At 33.4% G+C, this 19577-nt stretch overlaps 1 non-coding gene across 1 annotated transcript; it reads right to left on the bottom strand.

Moving 5' to 3' along the window:
* Positions 1–6047: 6047 nt before the first annotated feature.
* LOC128032707 (small nucleolar RNA R71) lies at positions 6048–6154 on the bottom strand. The gene has a single exon (XR_008188985.1). It is a non-coding gene; the product is annotated as a small nucleolar RNA R71 (small nucleolar RNA).
* Positions 6155–19577: the final 13423 nt, after the last annotated feature.

Genomic DNA, 19577 nt, shown 5'->3' with positions numbered 1-19577 from the left:
CTTATTCTTCTTGACAACTTAAAGCTCTCGAAAAGAATTACTCGGCGCATGATCTTGAGTTAGCCATAGTTGATTTTGCGTTGAAAATTCAGCGTCATTATTTATATGGCGATAAATGTCACGTTTATACTAATTAGAAAAGTCTGAAGTACTTAATGACACAAATAGATTTGAATCTGTGACAACAAAGGTGGCTAGAGTTATTAAAAGATTATTTGGTGATAGATTATCATCTCGGCAAAGCAAACATCGTTGTCGATGCTTTGAGTCGTAAGTCTTTTTTTGCTCTTTGATTGATGAATGCTCAGGTTCAGTTGGAGTGAGATGGTTTATTTTAGCCGAGTTGAGGGTTAAACCTTCATTTTTGCAAAATATTTGAGAGTTGCAATTTGATGATCCGAATTTATTAGCCAAACAAAAAATGGTTAAAAATGGTCAGTTAGCCGATTTTAGTGTTCGCAAGGATAGCAATTTATATTTTCATAACAGACTGTGTGTACCTAATAATTTACAATTGAAACATAATATTTTGAATGAAGCTCATAATAATGTTTATTCATTACACCTAAGAAGAACAATAATGTATTGTGATTTGAAGCAAATGTACTGGTGATCGGGAATGAAGCGTGAGATTCCTGAATTTGTATCTAAATGCCTTGTGTGTTAACAGGTGAAAGCTGAGCATCAGGTTCCATCCGGGTTGTTTCAACCTATTATGGTTCCTGAGTGGAAATGAGAGTGTGTTACTATGGACTTTGTATCGGGTTTACCATTAACACCGAGAAAGCAAGACATAATCTGGGTTTTAGTTGATCAGTTGACGAAGTCTGCACATTTTATACCTATACGTACAGATTTCTCGCTTGATAAATTTGTAAAGTTGTATGTTTTGGAGATAGTTAGATTGCATGGAGTTCCACTATCAATAATTTATGATCATGATCCAAGGTTTACCTCAAGGTTTTGGGGTAAATTACATGAGGCTTTGGGTACTAAATTGAAATTTAGTACTGCTTTTCACCCGCAAACAGATAGTCAATCAGAATGAGTAATTCAAATGCTTGAAGATATGGCTCAGTGTTGTATACTCAAGTTTAAAGGTAGTTGGGAAAAAATTATTTTGTTGGTTGAATTTGCTTATAATAACAGTTACCAGTCGATCATTAAAATGACACTGTACAAAGCTTTATATGGAAGGAAATGTAGAACTCCGTTGTACTGGATTGAGTTAAGTGAAAGAAAGATTTATGGTACAAATTTGATCCACGAAACTAAAGATAATGTCAAGATTATTTGGGATTATTTAAAAGCTGCCTCAGATCGACATAAATCGTATGTGAATTTAAAAAGTAAAGACATCGAATTTTAGGTTGGCGAGAAAGTATTCCTTAAAGTTCACATTGGAAAGAGGTACTTCGTTTCGGCCGAAAGGGAAAACTTAGTCTGAGGTTTACTGGTCTGTACATAGTTATTGAAAGAATGGGTGTGGTAGCTTACAATTTGGCATTACCGACAGAACTTGAAAAGATTCATAATGTCTTTCAAGTATCAATGTTAAGATGGTACAAAATTTCTCCAGTTGAGATAGAATTACAACCTGATATGACGCATAATGAAGAACCGATTAAGATTTTAGCTCAGGAAATTAAAAAACTTTGTAATAAACAGATATCGTTGGTGAAAGTCCTTTTGCAGCGTCATGGTGTCAAGAAAGCCACTTGGGAACCCGAGAAGCCTATGAACATGCAATACCAGAACCTTTTTTCTAATAAGATTTTCGAGCACAAAAATCCCTTTAGGGGGAGAGTTGTAATAGCCCATTTTCAATGGTGCCAAAAATAGTGGTTTCGAGACCACGATTTCAACCATTGAGTCAGTCATTTATTATTTATTTATTATTTACAAGGTTATTACAAGGTCGTATTAATTTTTGGTTTAATTTTTTTATCGTTTAGATAGTTAATTAAGTAAAAGAACTAAATCGTAATGGTTGCAAAGGTTAATTGCTAATAGTTAAAGGTTTTAAATGGCTAAAGAAATTCGAATTGAAGGACTAATGTGGTAATTAGACCATATGGACTTTTAGTGGACGATTGGGACAAGGCATTACATGAAATTAGATTAAGTTTTAAAGGGTAAATTGGTAATTAAATAATTAAGTAAAACTAAAACAAAAGAAAACAAGCATGTCATCTTCAATTGCTCTCCATCGTTTTTACATATGAGAAAAAACACCATTTTCATTGCTTGAAGTTCGGTTAACTTGTAACCTTGCATATCAAGAAACGAGTCAACTGATTGTTAATTGAGGAAGGAAAAGATCATTGAGTAGGTGTCTTCAAATTTCGATAGTTATCGTATTTTGGTAAGTTCATATTATGTTATTATATTCCTTTTATTGATCTGACTTTAATCACTTATGTGTTTGTGTGTATATATATATGTTATCGTAAACATGATTAAAATGGGTAAGAATATAGCTGAAAGACACTATGGCAATATGGTTAAAACGAGTAAGACCATAGTTGGAAGACGCTATGGCAACATGATTAAATTGAGTAAGACTATAGCTGAAAGACGTTATGGTAACAAGAATTAAAATGAGTAAGACCATAGCTGAAAGATGTTATGGCAACATGAATTAAAATGAGTAAGACCATAGCTAAAAGATGCTATGGCATCATAAAGGAAGTTAGTAAGACCATGGTTGAAAGACGCAATGGCATCATTATAATTAGAACTATGACCATAGCTGAAAGACGCTATGGCATCCTTTGACAGTTAGATATCAGGTTTGGAATGTTCGAATTCAACAAAAGAATAATCGTTTCATTTTTGTATTCGACTTATAATTAAATTGAAAGGTATGATATATTTGATTTCATGAACTTACTAAGTTTTATAGAAGTTTACCTATTTTGGTTTTATTCTTGTAGATTGTCGTATCTGCGTCATCAACTGGATCAGTTTTGGGAGATCACACTATCTGCCATCATTTCGGTAGCCTTTTGATCATTTTTGTCCGGTTATAAATGACATGTAAATAAGATTATAATATGTATGAGTTTTATGCAATTAGTTGATGGATTAAGTGATTTTGGATGATAAGTTTGTTTTATATATATATAAGACTTGATATTTTGTGGAAATGGTCAATGTTTGTCTAGTATATCATGAAATGAAATGACATATATGTAGTTATTATGGGAAATTGAATGGTTAATCTTTTTGGTGTGGAAGATGTGGACTTTGTTTGACGATTGAATGACCCTAATTGGTTGTTATATTTGAGTTTGTGTGTTTGAGATTATAAGTTTGAATTGTGGTGTCAATGGGAGCATATTGGTTAGGCACTTAGGTTTTATGTAAAATGGTATTTTGCCATGGTTAGACACATTTTGACTAGGGTTGATGGATGGTTATTGCTTAGGTTGGTCCTAAGCATTTGAATGTGAAATAGCTTGTTTTTGAAGGAAATTTTAGGCACAAACGACTTGTGACACGGGCTGCCACACGGCTGTGTGCCCCACAAAGTTGTGTGACACAATCGTGTGGTTCTTTGATTTTCGGTGTAGAATTTTTCACGCTGTCACAGGTTGTTACATGTTCAGAGACATGGTTGTGTGACCCTATTTTGAATTGCACACGGTCTGGCGACATGGCCGTGTAACCCTATTTCAAATTGTACACGGTCTAGAAATATGGGAGTATGGAGAAATCGCACGAGCGTGTGGAGTAGCCACAGGACCATTTTTGGGGCCACAAGACCTATCCTCCGTCACACAACCTGTCTACACGGCCGTGTGACCCATGTTTACACTTTTTACACAAAATTTCATAGAAGTTTCAATTTAATCTAGAATTGATCCCGGTTTGTTTTAAATGTTTCATAAGCTCAAATTAGGTCCCAATTGAAAAGCAGGGAAATGATTGAATATGACATGTAAAGATCAAACATATACCTTTAAATAATACAACGTACTTTTAAGAGAGGGGCAGTGTAAGTGTACCTTTTGAAGGATAATATGTAATATTATGAAAACTAAATTTTTAAATAGTTTTTAATTTGAAAAATAAATTTTAAAATTTTTTTATATTTTAGAAATAATATATATCTAATTGATAAGTGATTAAAGTAATATATTCTAATCCTGTTCTTAATGCATTTTTGGATAATTATTTATGCAAATTGGTGGATTTTATGGTCCTAATTCTTTAAATTGATGTTGCTATACTTAGGAGAGCATTTGGGACACAAGGAGTGAAAAACGAGCGAAAATCAGACATTTGGAGTAAATTTCAGAAGCCATATGAGCTAGGCCTTCCCACATGGGCTAGACACACGGCCATGTGCTTGACCGTGTTGATTTCACAACTCGTATCCAAAACACGTGGAAAAACGCAATTTTAGACTTTCAGAGCATTCTAAAGTCTATAAATACCGAATAGAAGGAGAGAAGAAGGAGCCATCAGAAAGTATTGAAGAAAGCAACTCGAAGAACGCCATTGAAGCAAACTCTGAAGCATATGTCCATCAAGATTAAAGACCTCCTTTTAATTTCTTTGAAGTTTTTATGAGTTTCTTTATTTCTTGTGGTTATACTGACTTTCAGATGTTTTTATTTACAATTATTAACTAATTCTCTAGATACCTAAGGAAGATGAACCCTAAGACAAATTCTATTATTTGATTTCTGTTCTACGCAATAAATATTTGATTCTTGTTCTTAGTTATGTGTGTTTATATCTTGTTTTAATATTTTCTTGAATATTAATGCATATTGAATGTGCTTAAATCAGATGAGGAAAACCCCCAATTTAAGAGTAGAGTGGAGTTGCATGCAATCTTAGAAATAGGACGACATAAATCTACCAGATTAGAGTCAAATCTAATAGGGGGATCCATAAATCGATTTATTGTGACAATAGGGGTTTTAATTAGAAAGAAATTTCAATTAAACAACCTAGAGTCAGTTGCTCTTACTCTCCTAAGAGATATTGGTATAATTTAGAGATTTCTAAGTATCAAGATACCAAGTGAATAAATCATTTAATTCATATTCATAATGATAGATGAAGTCTAGGTGGATTCTATCCTAGGTATTGTTTAGCTTCTTGGTTATTATTCAATTATTTTCCTGATTTATTCTCAGCTGAGTTCTTTAGTTAATTAATTTAGTAGATTTTAGCTTAAACCAATACTCCAATTTGTTGGTTAAATAATAGGAAAACGATAATTACTAGTACTTTTAGTCCTCGTGGATACAATATCTCTACTCATAATAACTATACCATTTATCGATAGAGGCACTTGCCTTTGTCGTATTTTTTAGTTAGTTTCGTGACACATCAAATTTTGGCGCCATTGCCGAGGACCGAAATACTAGGAAAAATTTATTTCTATTAATTTAGACATTTTTATTTTATTTTTATATTTTTGTTTTAATTTAATATTTACATTTTGCATTTTCTTTTGTTTTCTTCTGGCAGCTAGAGGAAACACGTCGAGACCATTGTTTTTAGATAGTGAGATTGAAAGTATTGCTCGTAGAAATCGTAAAGAGGTGAAAGAAGCAAGGCAAAGTCAATGGAATATAGTAGACGAACAAGAGGACAACAATATTATTGAGGAGATGGGTGATAATCAGAATATTCAGCTACCTCCTATAGATCTTATTACTCGTACTATGTACGATTATGCCAAGCTCACTCTGATTGGGACCGAATCGAGTATTGTGAGACCTACCATTGCTGTAAACAATTTTAAATTGAAGTTGAACATAATTTAGGTGGTCCAGCAATATGTCTAATTCGATGGTTTCCAAGATGAAGATCTAAATACTCATTTGGCTAATTTTTTAGAGATTTGCGACACTTTTAGAATTAATGGCACCACTGATGATGCCATTCGCTTACGATTGTTCCGTTTCTCAATGAGGAACAAGGCAAAACAGTGGTTAAATTCCTTACCACGAGATTTCATCACTACTTGGGTTAGAATGACTGGGAAGTTTCTCTTGAAGTACTTTCTACCGGCTAAAACAACTAAGTTGAGGAATGACATCTCTTTCATTGCCTAGATCAATTTAGAGACATTATATGATGCATGGGAGAGATTCAATGACTTATTGAGAAGCTACCCTCATCATGGGTTATATCTGTGGTTACAAGTTCAAATATTCTACAATGGTTTGAATCCCTAGACTAGGCAGTTAATTGAGGCGACAGCTGGTGGAACATTGAATAATAAAACACCCGAGGTAGCTCATGAGTTTATTGAGGAGATGACAATGAATAATTATCAGTGGCAAGTTATGAGAACAAAACCGATGAAAGCAGCTGATGTTGTCAATCTAGATGCAGTCACCGTGTTATTAAACCAAGTGGAAGCATTGAATAAGAAAATTGACAGTTTATATTTTTCTGCACAGGTGAATCTAGTGATGCAATGCGATACAAATGGAGTGGGGAATAATTCAGAATTTTACCCTTCGGTCCTAGCACAGAGAATGAGCAAGTTAATCATATGGGTAATAATTCTAGACCTCAAGATAACACTTATAGTAATAACTATAATGCAGGTTGGAGGAACCATCCTAACTTTTCTTCGAAAGGTCAAGGAAATCAAAGAACACAACCCCCATCCGAGTTTTCAACAACCTTATCAGCAAGAGAGAAAACCGAACCTTGAGGAGATGTTGGAAAATTTTATCTTAGTGTTAGAAACTCGTTTTCAAAACACTGAGGCAGCATTGAAAAAGCAACAAGCATCAATTCAAGGACTTGAAAATAAAATATGATAGCTTGCCTAGCAATATTGAAACTAACACAAGGGAGCAGCTTCCGCAATTACTATTCGAGACGTGGAAGGGTTAGTTGAACCTAAGTAGAAACCAAGGCAAGAAGTTGTGGCGAACAATTATGAGGTTGAGGAAGATAAGAAAGAGCAAAAGCTAGTGGTTAGAGAATGCAAACCTCAAGTTCCATATCCAAACACATTAAAAAAATATCACACGAACGAACAATATAGTAAATTTCTTAAGCTCTTAAAAAAATTACACATTAACTTACCATTTATTGAAGCTTTTTTACATATGGCAAATTATGTAAAATTTTTAAAGGAGCGGTTAACAAACAAAAGGAAGATAGATGACTCATCGACTGTGGAGCTCAATGTAGTTTGCTCGGCCATTCTACAAAATAAACTACCTAACAAACTTAAAGATCCAGGGAGTTTTACTATTCCTTGTCTCATTGGTAGTTTAAATATTGTAAATGTTTTGGATGATTTAGGGGCTAGTATTAATGTCATGCCTTATAAAATGTTTAAACAACTTGGTCTTGGGAAACCCAAACGCACTAAGATGAGTATTCAATTAGCAAATAGAATAATTAGGTATCCTTGGGGTATTATTGAGGATGTACTTGTGAAAATCAATAAATTCATATTCCCTGTGGATTTTGTTGTATTAGACATGGATAAGGATAGTGAGGTAACTATGATTTTAGGTCAACCCTTTTAGCCACTGCTAGAACTATTATTGATGTTGGTACGGGTGAACTTGTGTTTCGTATAGGTGACGAAAAGATTAACTCTTCAAGCATATGACTCTGTAAGAGTTTCTAGTGAGCGAGATGATATTAAATGTTCTATTAATGTTAGTAATCATATGGCTCAACGTTCTTTGCAAGAAATCCCTCGCAAAAACCTGTTGGAGCCTTGTTTAAATAGGATGACAGAAACTAAGTAACAAATGAATAACGAATGGTGTAACTCAATGAACTAGATGAATGGTGAATGCATACTGAGGAGAAACCAAAAAAAACACAATAAAGAAACAAAGCGACGCCATAAGATGAGAACGAACCAATTCAAGGTTGGGGACAGAGTACTGCTAGACAAATCAGATCCACGAATTTTCCCTTCGAAGCCTGAGTCAAGCGGATCAAACCCATTTACAGTACTGAACATTTTTCCATATGGTACAGTTGAGGTAACAAATTTTGAGTTCGACACATTTAAGGTAAACAATACTCGACTCAAACCTTATTTTGGTGTTAAAATTAATAACTAGAAAAAGGAGCTTCGGCTCTGAGAACCACTATAACCATGCGCATACAAGGTAAAATCGAGCTGAAACTCTAAATAAGTGCTTCTCGGGAAACAACCCGAGTGTTTAAAATTTGTAAATTCATTAATTTTATTGTATGTTAAATTTAAATTTAAATTTAAATAAAATAAAATAAAATTTGAACCACATGGCTTGGACATAAAGGTGTGTCCTAGACCGTGTGCACGATGGAGTAATTTATAATGAGTTACATGGTTTGAAGACATGGCCGTGTACGACACACGGCCTAGACACACGGGTGTGTATTAGGCCGTGTGAGTCTTGGGACTTAATTTTTTTGATTTTGATTGTTATACAGCATAAGGTGATCCACACGACCTGGCGACACGGCCGTGTGGGACACATGACCTAGACACATGGGCGCGTTCAAGACCGTGTATGTACTGGAGTGAATTTCTCAATTTAATTACAAAAAAGTGATACACGGGCTATAAACACGAATTTGTGCAAGACACGAGAGAGTGGACAGGAAACATCAACATATTTTAAATGTAGCTTCTGTTTTACGTTTCTAGGGAAATCTGCCTATATCTTTTTAGGGAGAGTGTGTGTTGGCTGCTTCTCATCTCATTAATCGAACTCTTTCACCTCTTCTTCACAATAAAACACCTTATGAAATGTTGTTTAGTAAACGTCTTTTGTTTGATGATCTTTGTGTGTTTGGTTGCTTATGTTTTGCTTATAATCAATATTCTAATGGTAATAAGTTTGCTAGTCGAAGTCGAAAGTGTGTTTTTGTTGGATACCCTTTTGGCAAAAAGGGTTGGTATTTATATGATTTGGATTCTAAGTTCTTTATGTCCACTGATGTAAAAATTTTTAAGGATATTTTTCCCTATTTGGATGAGAATACTGCAACCATTGAGCCTGACAATGTTGCTTTGCCATATGGGAGTGCGCGCATACACAATTTTTATAGATATTTGGGTGACTCAAAGGTGTTACAACCCGCGACTATTCCTCTGCTTGCTACTGCGCAGCCTATGAGTTCGCCTTCTATGAGTTCTCCAACACCTATGGTATCTTCTTCTTCCTCCAATGACATAGTGGTACAAAGGGTTTTGGGTAATGATGTGCCTGAATTGGGACGAGGGCATAGGGAGAAATTTCCATCTGTGAAGCTTTGAGGTTTTGTTACTCATACCGTAATAAAGAAATAACCATCTCTCACCTCACCTACTTCAAAGCCTTCCTCAGGTACACAATTTCCTATAGTGAATTACGTTAATTATGATAATTTTACTATGAAACATCAAAATTTTCTTGCGGCTATTACTATAGGGTTGAGCTACAGTCTTTTAAAGAGGCTATGAAGGATGCAGGATGGTGTGACGCTATGCAAAATGAGGTTTGTACTCTGGAGGATAATGACACTAAGTCTATGGAAACACTTCCTCTTGAAAAAGAAGCATTGGGTAATAAATGGGTGTATAAGATTAAATATAGATCCGATAAAAGTATTGAGAGACTTAAAGCTTGTCTTGTTGCTTTTGGTAAGTATTGGGTAGTATATGGTTCAAATTTATTTTAATAGTTTTTTATCTATTACTAGTGTATTTTATAAAATTATTATTTAAATAATATATTAATTAAATTTATAGATGAAACAATATTATAAGATATAAACAACTTAGAAAAATATATTTAAATTTTGAAATATAATATAATAAAATTGTAATATTATGAATATAATTTATATTTTGATTATGACGAAGAAAACTTGAAAGATTTATGATTTAGAGTCTTAACATACACATTATATAAGCTTAGAAATAAATTTTTAAACAATTTTAATTTGAAAATAAAATTTTCATTTTTCATTGTAGAAATAATATTTATCTAATACATTTTAACTTTTAAAAATAATGTTTTAAATAATGATTTCATTTTTAGAAATAATATATATAATACTTTTTAATTTTAAAAGTAAAGTTTTAAATAATGTATAAGCATAAATTTTACTTATGAAAAAAATAGTTGACTATATGCATGTATAGATGTACCGTTAAAGATTTTCTAAAACAAAAGTTCTATTTGCAATTGTTTTTTTATATCATATGAAGGAAAAACTAATTTAAATAAACAATTTAAATTAAAATAGGGCTAAATTATAAATCTGACTTACCTCACTGATATTCCAAAATAATAATAATAATAATAACCCTCTTCCTTGCACCGGTGTGAATATCAGGAGGCGCTAAGGGAAAAAACAAATTTTATTATTTTTATTACTTTTTTCCTTTTATATCTTTAAAAAATGAAAATCAAAATCTATGTTTAATTAATTACACCCTATATGTATTGGAAAAAACAATGGAACCCACATTAATTTAATATAAAAAATGTTGATGTGGCAATTATGACATTACCCGCTTGTCAAAAGAATAAGCACGTCAGAAAAGAAAATTTCCTTATATGATGTTTAATCTCAATTGATATGTAATTTTAAGATAGTAAAATAATTTGATTAATAAAATTAAACATCGATATTTGGTAGAATGATCGTTTTAAATTATGCCTTAATTCATTTGCGAAATCGTGTATGAATGATTTTCCTTAAAATATATAATATTATTATTTTGTTTGATAACATAATAACTTTTTTTTATAATGTGTAACATAATAATTATTGAATTTGGTAGATAGAGTAGTGGATAGACATAATAGACATATATCCAATAGATTTACGAGGGAAGGGTTGGATTCAAAGACCAAAGGTTTTGCCTTTTTTGTCATTAACAACTATAACTTTGACTTTATAATATGTTTTAACATAGGGAGACTATGGAGTCGGAGGAAAAAGGAAATTAAGACAAAACTCAACTCTAAAAAACATATTATTCTCTTAATCAATCAACTAAAAGGTCAAAACGAATAGTTGCCTTAACCAACTATATGAAATTGTGATTTTGGTCTGCTGTGATATAATTATTTTTTGGTATCACCATGTTGTCAGTAATGCCCACCAAGCCTACAATGGCCATCAACCACAAGGCTTAGGGACGAAAGATTAGACGTAACAGTAGATTCAAAGTCTTTCTAATCCACCAACTCTCTTATGTCGTAGTCCTTGATTCAAATCTAATATTTCATAAGCATATTTGAGAAATGATCATGCCCACAAGTGTCAAGGTTGAGGGAACAGGTTGGCGACTGATATGTAGGAAGATTGTGACTTGGTAAGATAATAATTGTTGGATTTTCTTTCGGTAAACATCTTCAAACTCTTGGAAGATGTTCCTTGAGTATTCTCTAGACAGCCTCTTGCTAACATAGTCCACAAAAACAAAAAAATCATTCCCGATACCTTGACTGTCTCCTGCTGTCCTTGATCTATTTTTCCGCTTGAACTGACTTCCAATGGTCAGACACCTACCTTCCATTAGTTGTATGAACCCTTTCTTAAAATGATTACCTTTTATCTCTTTCCTTTTTTTTTTTTTAGAGATATAATTATCTATCATTTCCTAAGTTTATAATGGTATATAATTAATTTGTAAGTAATCTGGGACATACATAAATTGAATAGGTAATAGTGAATTCTTGATTTAAGTTTGTGATTCTTATCTTTTAAACTTAATTTGAATATGCACCTTTGTTAATTTATACAAATATATTAATTCTGATTTAATTTTAAGGCAAAATTAATTTAGGTTAAAATTGATCTTAAAATTCAATTGTAAGCTTAGTAAGTTTTCACCAGCTTGTAATTATTAAATATTGATTAATTTTTGGATTTTGGTTAAAGTGGTAGAAATTTAAAATATAGATCCTAAAAGGTGAGTAAAATATGGATGTAAATTATTTGGCGCATTGTGGTAGCATAATCCCCCACACTGTTGGCTTGATGGTGAATCAGAGTATTGGCGCATATTAGCGTTAAAGTATCTGCCCATTGGCGGTATCTAAGAATTTAGTTACATGGTATCTTCAAGTGAAAAAAGAGTATGCCTCAGAGCTTTAGATGATCACTAAAAGCCTCTTCCACGTGTCTAGTTCTAACCATTTTGAATAATACTAGAGAGAAAAAAGAATGGCTGTAACACCCTATACCTGGTTCAGTCGCCCGATCCGAGCTACAAGGCACTACGACATTAATCTTAGAACATTTTTATGATATCACTCAAATACAAACCAAATAATTCATATCCAATCATTTCCCTGCTTTTCAATTGGGACCTAATTTGAGCTTATGGAACATTTAAAACAAACCGGGATCAATTCTAGATTAAAGTGAAACTTCTATGAAATTTTGTGTAAAAAGTATAAACATGGGTCACATGGCCGTGTGGCCAAGTTGTGTGGCAGAGGTTAGATCTTGTGGCCCCAAACACAGTCCTGTGGCTACTTCACACGCTCGTGCGATTTCACCACATGCCCATGTTTCCAGACCGTGTACAATTCGAAATAGGGTTACACGGCCATGTCGCTAGACCGTGTGCAATTCAAAATAGGCTCATACAGCCATGTCTCTAGAACATGTAGCAACCTGTGACAGTGTGAAAAATCCTACACCGAAAATCAAACAACCACACGACTGTGTCACACAACTTTATGGGCCACACGACCGTGTGGCAGCTCGTGTCACAAGTCATTTGTGCCTAAAATTTCCTTCAAAAATAAGCTATTTCACATTCAAATGCTTAGGACCAACCTAAGCAATAACCATCCATCAACCCTAGTCAAAATGTGTCTAACCATGGCAAAATACACCATTTTACATAAAACCTAAGTGCCTAACCAATATGCTCTCATTGACACCACAATTCAAACTTATAATCTCAAACACACAAACTCAAATATAACAACCAATTAGGGTCATTCAATCATCAACCAAAGTCCATATCTTCCACACCAAAAAGATTAGCCATTCAATTTACCATAATAACTACATATACGTCATTTCATTTCATGATATACTAGACAAACATTGACCACTTCCACAAAATATGAAGTCCTATATATATAAACAAACTTATCATCCAAAATCACTTAATCCATCAACTAATTGCATAAAACACATACATATTATAATCTTATTTACATGTCATTTATAACCGGACAAAAATGATCAAAAGGCTACCAAAATGATGATGGGTAGTGTGATCTCCCAAAACTGATCCAGTTGACGACGCAGATACGACAACTACAAGAATAAAACCAAAATAGGTAAACTTATATAAAGCTTAGTAAGTTCATGAAATCAAATATATCATACCTTTCAATTTAATTATACGTCGAATACAAAAATGAAACGATTATTCTTTTGTTGAATTCCAACATTCCAAACCTGATATATAACTGTCAAACGATGCCATTGCGTCTTTCAACCATGGTCTTACTAACTTTCTTTATGATGCTATAGCATCTTTTAGCTATGGTCTTACTCATTTTAATTCATGTTGCCATAACGTCTTTTAGCTATGGTCTTACTCATTTTAATTCATGTTGCCATAACATTTTTCAACTATGGTCTTACTCTTTTTAATCATGTTGCCATAGCGTCTTCCAGCTATGGTCTTACTCATTTTAATCATATTGCCATAGTGTCTTTCAGCTATGGTCTTACCCATTTTAATCATGTTTATGATAACATATATATATTCACACAAACACATAAGTGATTAAAGTCAGATCAATAAAAGGAATATAATAACTTAATATGAACTTACCGAAATACGATAGCTATCGAAATTTGAAGACACCTACTCAATGATCTTTTCCTTCCTCAATTAACAATCAGTTGACTCGTTTCTTGATATGCAATGTTACAAGTTAACCGAACTTCAAGCAATGAAAATGATGTTTTTTCTCATCTTTAAAAACCGATGGACAGCTATGGAAGATGACAACATGATTTTTTCTTTTGTTTTAGTTTTACTTAATTATTTAATTACAAATTTACCCTTTAAAACTTAATATAATTTCATGTAATGCCTTGTCCCAACCGTCCACTAAAAGTCCATATGGCCTAATTACCACATAAGTCCATCAATTCAAATTTCTTTAGCCATTTAACACCTTTAACTATTAGCAATTAACCTTTGCAACCTTTATGATTTAGTTCTTTTACTTAATTAACTATCTAAACGATAAAAAATTTTAACCAAAATTTAATACGACCTTGTAATAACCTTGTAAATAATAAACAAACAATAAAATACTGACTCAATAGTCAAAATAGTGGTCTCGAAACCACTATTTTTGGCACCATTGAAAATGGGTTATTACAACTCCCCCCTTAAAGGTATTTTTGTCCTCGAAAATATTATTAGAAAAAAGGTTCGGGTATTGCATTTTCATAGGCTTCTCTGGTTCCCAAGTGGCTTCCTTGACACCGTGACACTGCGAAAGGACTTTCACCAACAATATTTGTTTATTACAAAGTTTTCTAACTTCCTGAGCTAAAATCTTAATCGGTTCTTCATTATACGTAATATCAGGTTGTAATTCTATCTCAACTGGAGAAATCACGTATGAAGAACCTGATTTGTACCATCTTAACATTGATACTTGAAAGACATTATGAATCCTTTCAAGTTCTGTCGGTAATGCCAAATGGTAAGCTACCACACCCATTCTTTCAATAACTATGTATAGACCAGTAAACCTCAGACTAAGTTTTCCCTTCCGGCCGAAAAGAAGTACCTTTTTCCAATGTGAACTTTGAGGAATACTTTCTCGCCAACCTAAAATTCGATGTCTTTACTTTTTAAATTGACATACGATTTATGTCGATCTGAGGCAGCTTTTAAATAATCCCAAATAATCTTGACATTATCTTCAGTTTCACGGATCAAATTTGTACCATAAATCTTTCTTCACTTAACTCAATCCAGTACAACGGAGTTCTACATTTCCTTCCATATAAAGCTTTGTACAGTTTCATTTTAATGATCGACTGGTAACTGTTATTATAAGCAAATTCAACCAACGAAATAACTTTTTCCAACTACCTTTAAACTCGAGTATACAAAACCGGGGCATATCTTCAAGCATTTGAATTACCCATTCTGATTGACTATCTGTTTGCGGGTGAAAAGTAGTATTGAATTTCAATTTACTGCCTAAAGCCTCATGTAATTTACCCCAAAACCTTGAGGTAAACCTTGGATCATGATCATAAATTACTGATAGTGGAACTCCGTGCAATCTAACTATCTTCAAAACATACAACTCTACAAATTTATCAAGTGAGAAATCTCTACTTTTAGGTATAAAATGTGCAGACTTCGTCAACTGATCAACTAAAACCCAGATTATGTCTTGCTTTCTCGGTATTAATGGTAAACTCGATACAAAGTCCATAGTAACACACTCTCATTTCCATTCAGGAACCATAATAGGTTGAAACAACCCGGATGGAACCTGATGCTTAGCTTTCACCTGTTAACACACAAGGCATTTAGATACAAATTCAGAAATCTCACGCTTCATTCCCGATCACCAGTACATTTGCTTCAAATCACAATACATTATTATTCTTCTTAGGTGTAATGAATAAACATTATTATGAGCTTTATTTAAAATATTCTATTTCAATTTTAAATCATTAGGTACACACAGTCTGTTACGAAAATATAAATTGCTATCCTTGAGAACACTAAAATCGGCTAAGTGACCATTTTTAACCATTTTTTGTTTGGCTAATAAATTCGGATCATCAAACTGCAACTCTCAAATATTTTGCAAAAATGAAGGTTTAACCCTCAACTCGGCTAAAATAAAACCATCTCACTCCAACTGAAGCTGAGCATTCATCGATCAAAGAGCAAAAGAAGACTTATGACTCAAAGCATCGACAACGATGTTTACTTTGCCCAGATGATAAGCTATCACCAAATAATAATCTTTTAATAACTCTAGCCACCTTTATTGTTACAGATTCAACTCTTTTTGTGTCATTAAGTACTTCAGACTTTTCTAATCAGTATAACCGTGACATTTATAGCCATATAATTAATGACGCCAAATTTTCAATGCAAAAACAACTACGGCTAACTCAAGATCATGCACCGAGTAATTCTTTTCACGAGTTTTAAGTTGTTGAGAAGAATAAGTAATAACCTTGCATTCCTGCATCAAAACACATCCCAAACCGTTCAAGGAAGCATTATTGTAAAGAAAAAATTCTTTCCCCAATTCAGGCTGTGTCAACATCGGTATCTTTGTCAACACATTTTTCAACTGATCGAAATTTTGCTTACATTTCTCATACCAAACAAAGCCAACATCTTTCTGTAACATTGTTGTTATAGGTAAAACTATTATCAAAAAATTCTTAACGAATCGTAGATAATATCTAGCTAATCCCAGGAAACTACATACTTCAGAAACATTTCACGAAGGCTTCTAGTTCAGAATAGAAGAAATCTTAATCAGATCAACTCGTATCCCTTCAGCCGAAATTACATGACCTAAAATTCCGACCTCTTTAAGCCAAAATTCATATTTACTAAACTTTGCGTACAATTATTTTTCGCAAAGGTCTATAATACAATCTTCAAATGTTGGGCATATTCAAATTCATTTTTGGAAAAAATTAGAATATCATTGAAAAAAATAACGATGAACCTGTTGAGGTGCGGTTGAAATACTCGATTCATCAAATTCATAAATACCGTCAGGGCATTTGTCAACCCGAAAGGCATAACTAAAAACTTGTAGTGTCCGTAACGAGTTTTGAATGTTGTTTCCAGTACATCGACATTTTTCACTCTCAATTGATAATAACTATATCTGAGATCAATCTTTGAAAATACTGTGACACCTTTCAGCTGATCAAATAAATCAACAATATGAGGCAACATGTATTGATTTCTTTATCATGACTTTGTTAAATTACTGATAATCTATACACAACCACATCAATCTGTTTTTCTTCTTCACAAATAAAATAGGTGCACCCCACGATGATGTACTCAGTCGAATAAAATCTCTGTCAATTAGTTCTTGCAACTAAGCTTTTAACTCTTTTAGTTCGGTTGGAGCTATTTGGCATGAAGCAATAAAAATCAGAGCAGTCCTTAGCATTAACTCAATAAAATATTCAACTTCTCGCTTTGGTGGTAAACCCGACAACTCCTCAAGAAAAAATCTATAAACTCACATATTGTTAGCACCTAATCAAATTTCTTTTCTGATACTCTAGAATTCAGAATATAAGCCAAAAATGCATCACAACCTTTACGGATAAATTTCTGTGCTGAAATCGCTGAAGTTATATTTGAAACACAATCATTCATCGTGGATTCAATGGAAAGCAACTCACTGTTCTAACATCTCAAATCAATCTGTTTCTAACGATAATTCACAACAACATCATGAACCATAAATCAATCCATTCCCAGGATAATGTCAAATCCATTAAATGGTAGTAACATCAAATCAGTAGGAAAGTCATAGCCTTGAATTTTTAGTGGACACTATTTGCAAACGAGATCAACTAAGACACTCTAACCAAAAGGTTTCATTACTTTAATGACATAATTGGTTGACTCAACTGGTAAATTCTTTTTTGTTACTAACATAGTGCATATATATAAATTTGTCGATCTAGGGTCAACTAATGCATATATAGTAACATCAAATATAGAAAATGTACTACTAATAACATGAAGAGCTGAGGCTTCCTCACGTGTATAGATTGCATAAGCTCTGGCAGGAGCTCGAGCATCAGATGGAACTGTTGTGTCCTTGGTCCCATTTCTACTGACTCCTGTAACACCACTATTCCCTGGTCTTCTGCCTCTAGTAGAAGTACTGATAGGTTTTGTATTCTAATCCCTATTCGACTCAGTTCGATTTGAGCAATCTCTTTTGTAATGATCAGGAGATCTATAAATAAAGCAGGATCCGTCTTTCTTTCTACATACACCAAATGATTCCGCCCACACTCACTACATTCAGGCTTGTTTACATTTCAGACAATACCCATGTTAGTCACTGAATGTGTCGATGATATAATATTTTTCTGTATAGATCAATCTCTACCCTAAAACCCTACTAGCTTATAAATACAATTACTAGATTCTTTCATTTTCTTCTGAAGGGGAGTAAAAAATGTTCTATTTGGGTTGCGTTTATTGAAATCACGAGTTTTTATCTCTTTCTGTTTCGTACGATTGTGCACTTATTCCATCTTCTGAGTTCTATTAGACAAAACCACAAATTCTCTGATTTGTATTGCACCCACTAATAGTTTGATCTTATCTTTTAAACCATTTTCGAAATGAATACGCATTTCTTCTTCAGAAGATACAATTTCTCGTGCATACTTACTGAGTTGAACAAACTCACGCTTATATTCTGCAACTGATCTGTTACCCTATTTCAACTTGAGGAATTTTTTTTCTTCTTATCCATATATCTTTTGCTAACGTATTTCTTTCGAAAATCTGTTTTGAAAATTCTCGGTTCACTCGTTCCTTAAGTACAATTGCAATTAAAGTCGTCCATCGATAAAAGGCTTCTTCTTTTAACAATGATACAACACATCTTAGATAGTCTTCAAGAGGGACAACATTTTATCTAAGACTTTCTGCGTGTGCTCTAGCCAATATTCAGCTTTGGCCGGATCATCACTCAAATTACCATGGAACTCTTCGGCTCCACACTTTCGAACTTTATTAATAGTAATTCTATGAATATTTGATCATCTAGAACTTTGAGGAAGAAGAGGCAGAGGTTGTTGAGCTGTGGGATTAACTCTCAAATAAGCATTAAACATTTCTTTCATCATATCGAAAAAAACACCATGAGTTTCTTCACTAGACTCTTGAAATTTAGATGCATTATGTTCAACCCCTTCACCGGTGGCTAGGGTATAACTCTAAACTTTGTCAGATATTGTTCAATCGAAATAAGTTGACATCTTTAATCTATAAGAAAACAAGTCAAACTAATCAGGACTAAGCACACAATCTCGTGTTATAAATTGCATGCATATCTAGACTTGATACATGTTACGTTTAGTCCTACAACCGACTAAATCGTAGCTCTGATGTAACTAAATGTAACACCCTATACTTGGTTTAGTCTCCCGATCCGAGCTATAACGCACTACGATAATAATATTAGAACATTTTTTTATTATTTCAATCAAATACAACTGAATAATATATATTCAATCATTTCTAGGATATCAATTTAGGACCTAATTCGAGCTTACGAAACATTAAAAAAAAACATGGATCAATTATAGATTAAATTGAAACTTCTATGAAATTTTGTTTAAAAAGTGTAAACAGGGGTCACACGACAGAGGCCAGCCTGTGTGGCCCCAAACATGGACGTGTGGCTACTCCACGCGCCCATGGGGCTTCTCCAGATGCCCATGTTCCCAGACCGAGTACAATTCAAAATAGGGTCACACGACCATGTCACCAGACCGTGTATGGTTTGAAATAGGGTCATATTGTCGTGTCGCTAGACCGTGTGTAATTC

Source organism: Gossypium raimondii, chromosome 1 (genome assembly GCF_025698545.1).
Source record: "Gossypium raimondii isolate GPD5lz chromosome 1, ASM2569854v1, whole genome shotgun sequence".
NCBI lineage: Eukaryota > Viridiplantae > Streptophyta > Magnoliopsida > Malvales > Malvaceae > Gossypium > Gossypium raimondii.
This window is presented reverse-complemented; position numbering and strand designations above follow the sequence as displayed.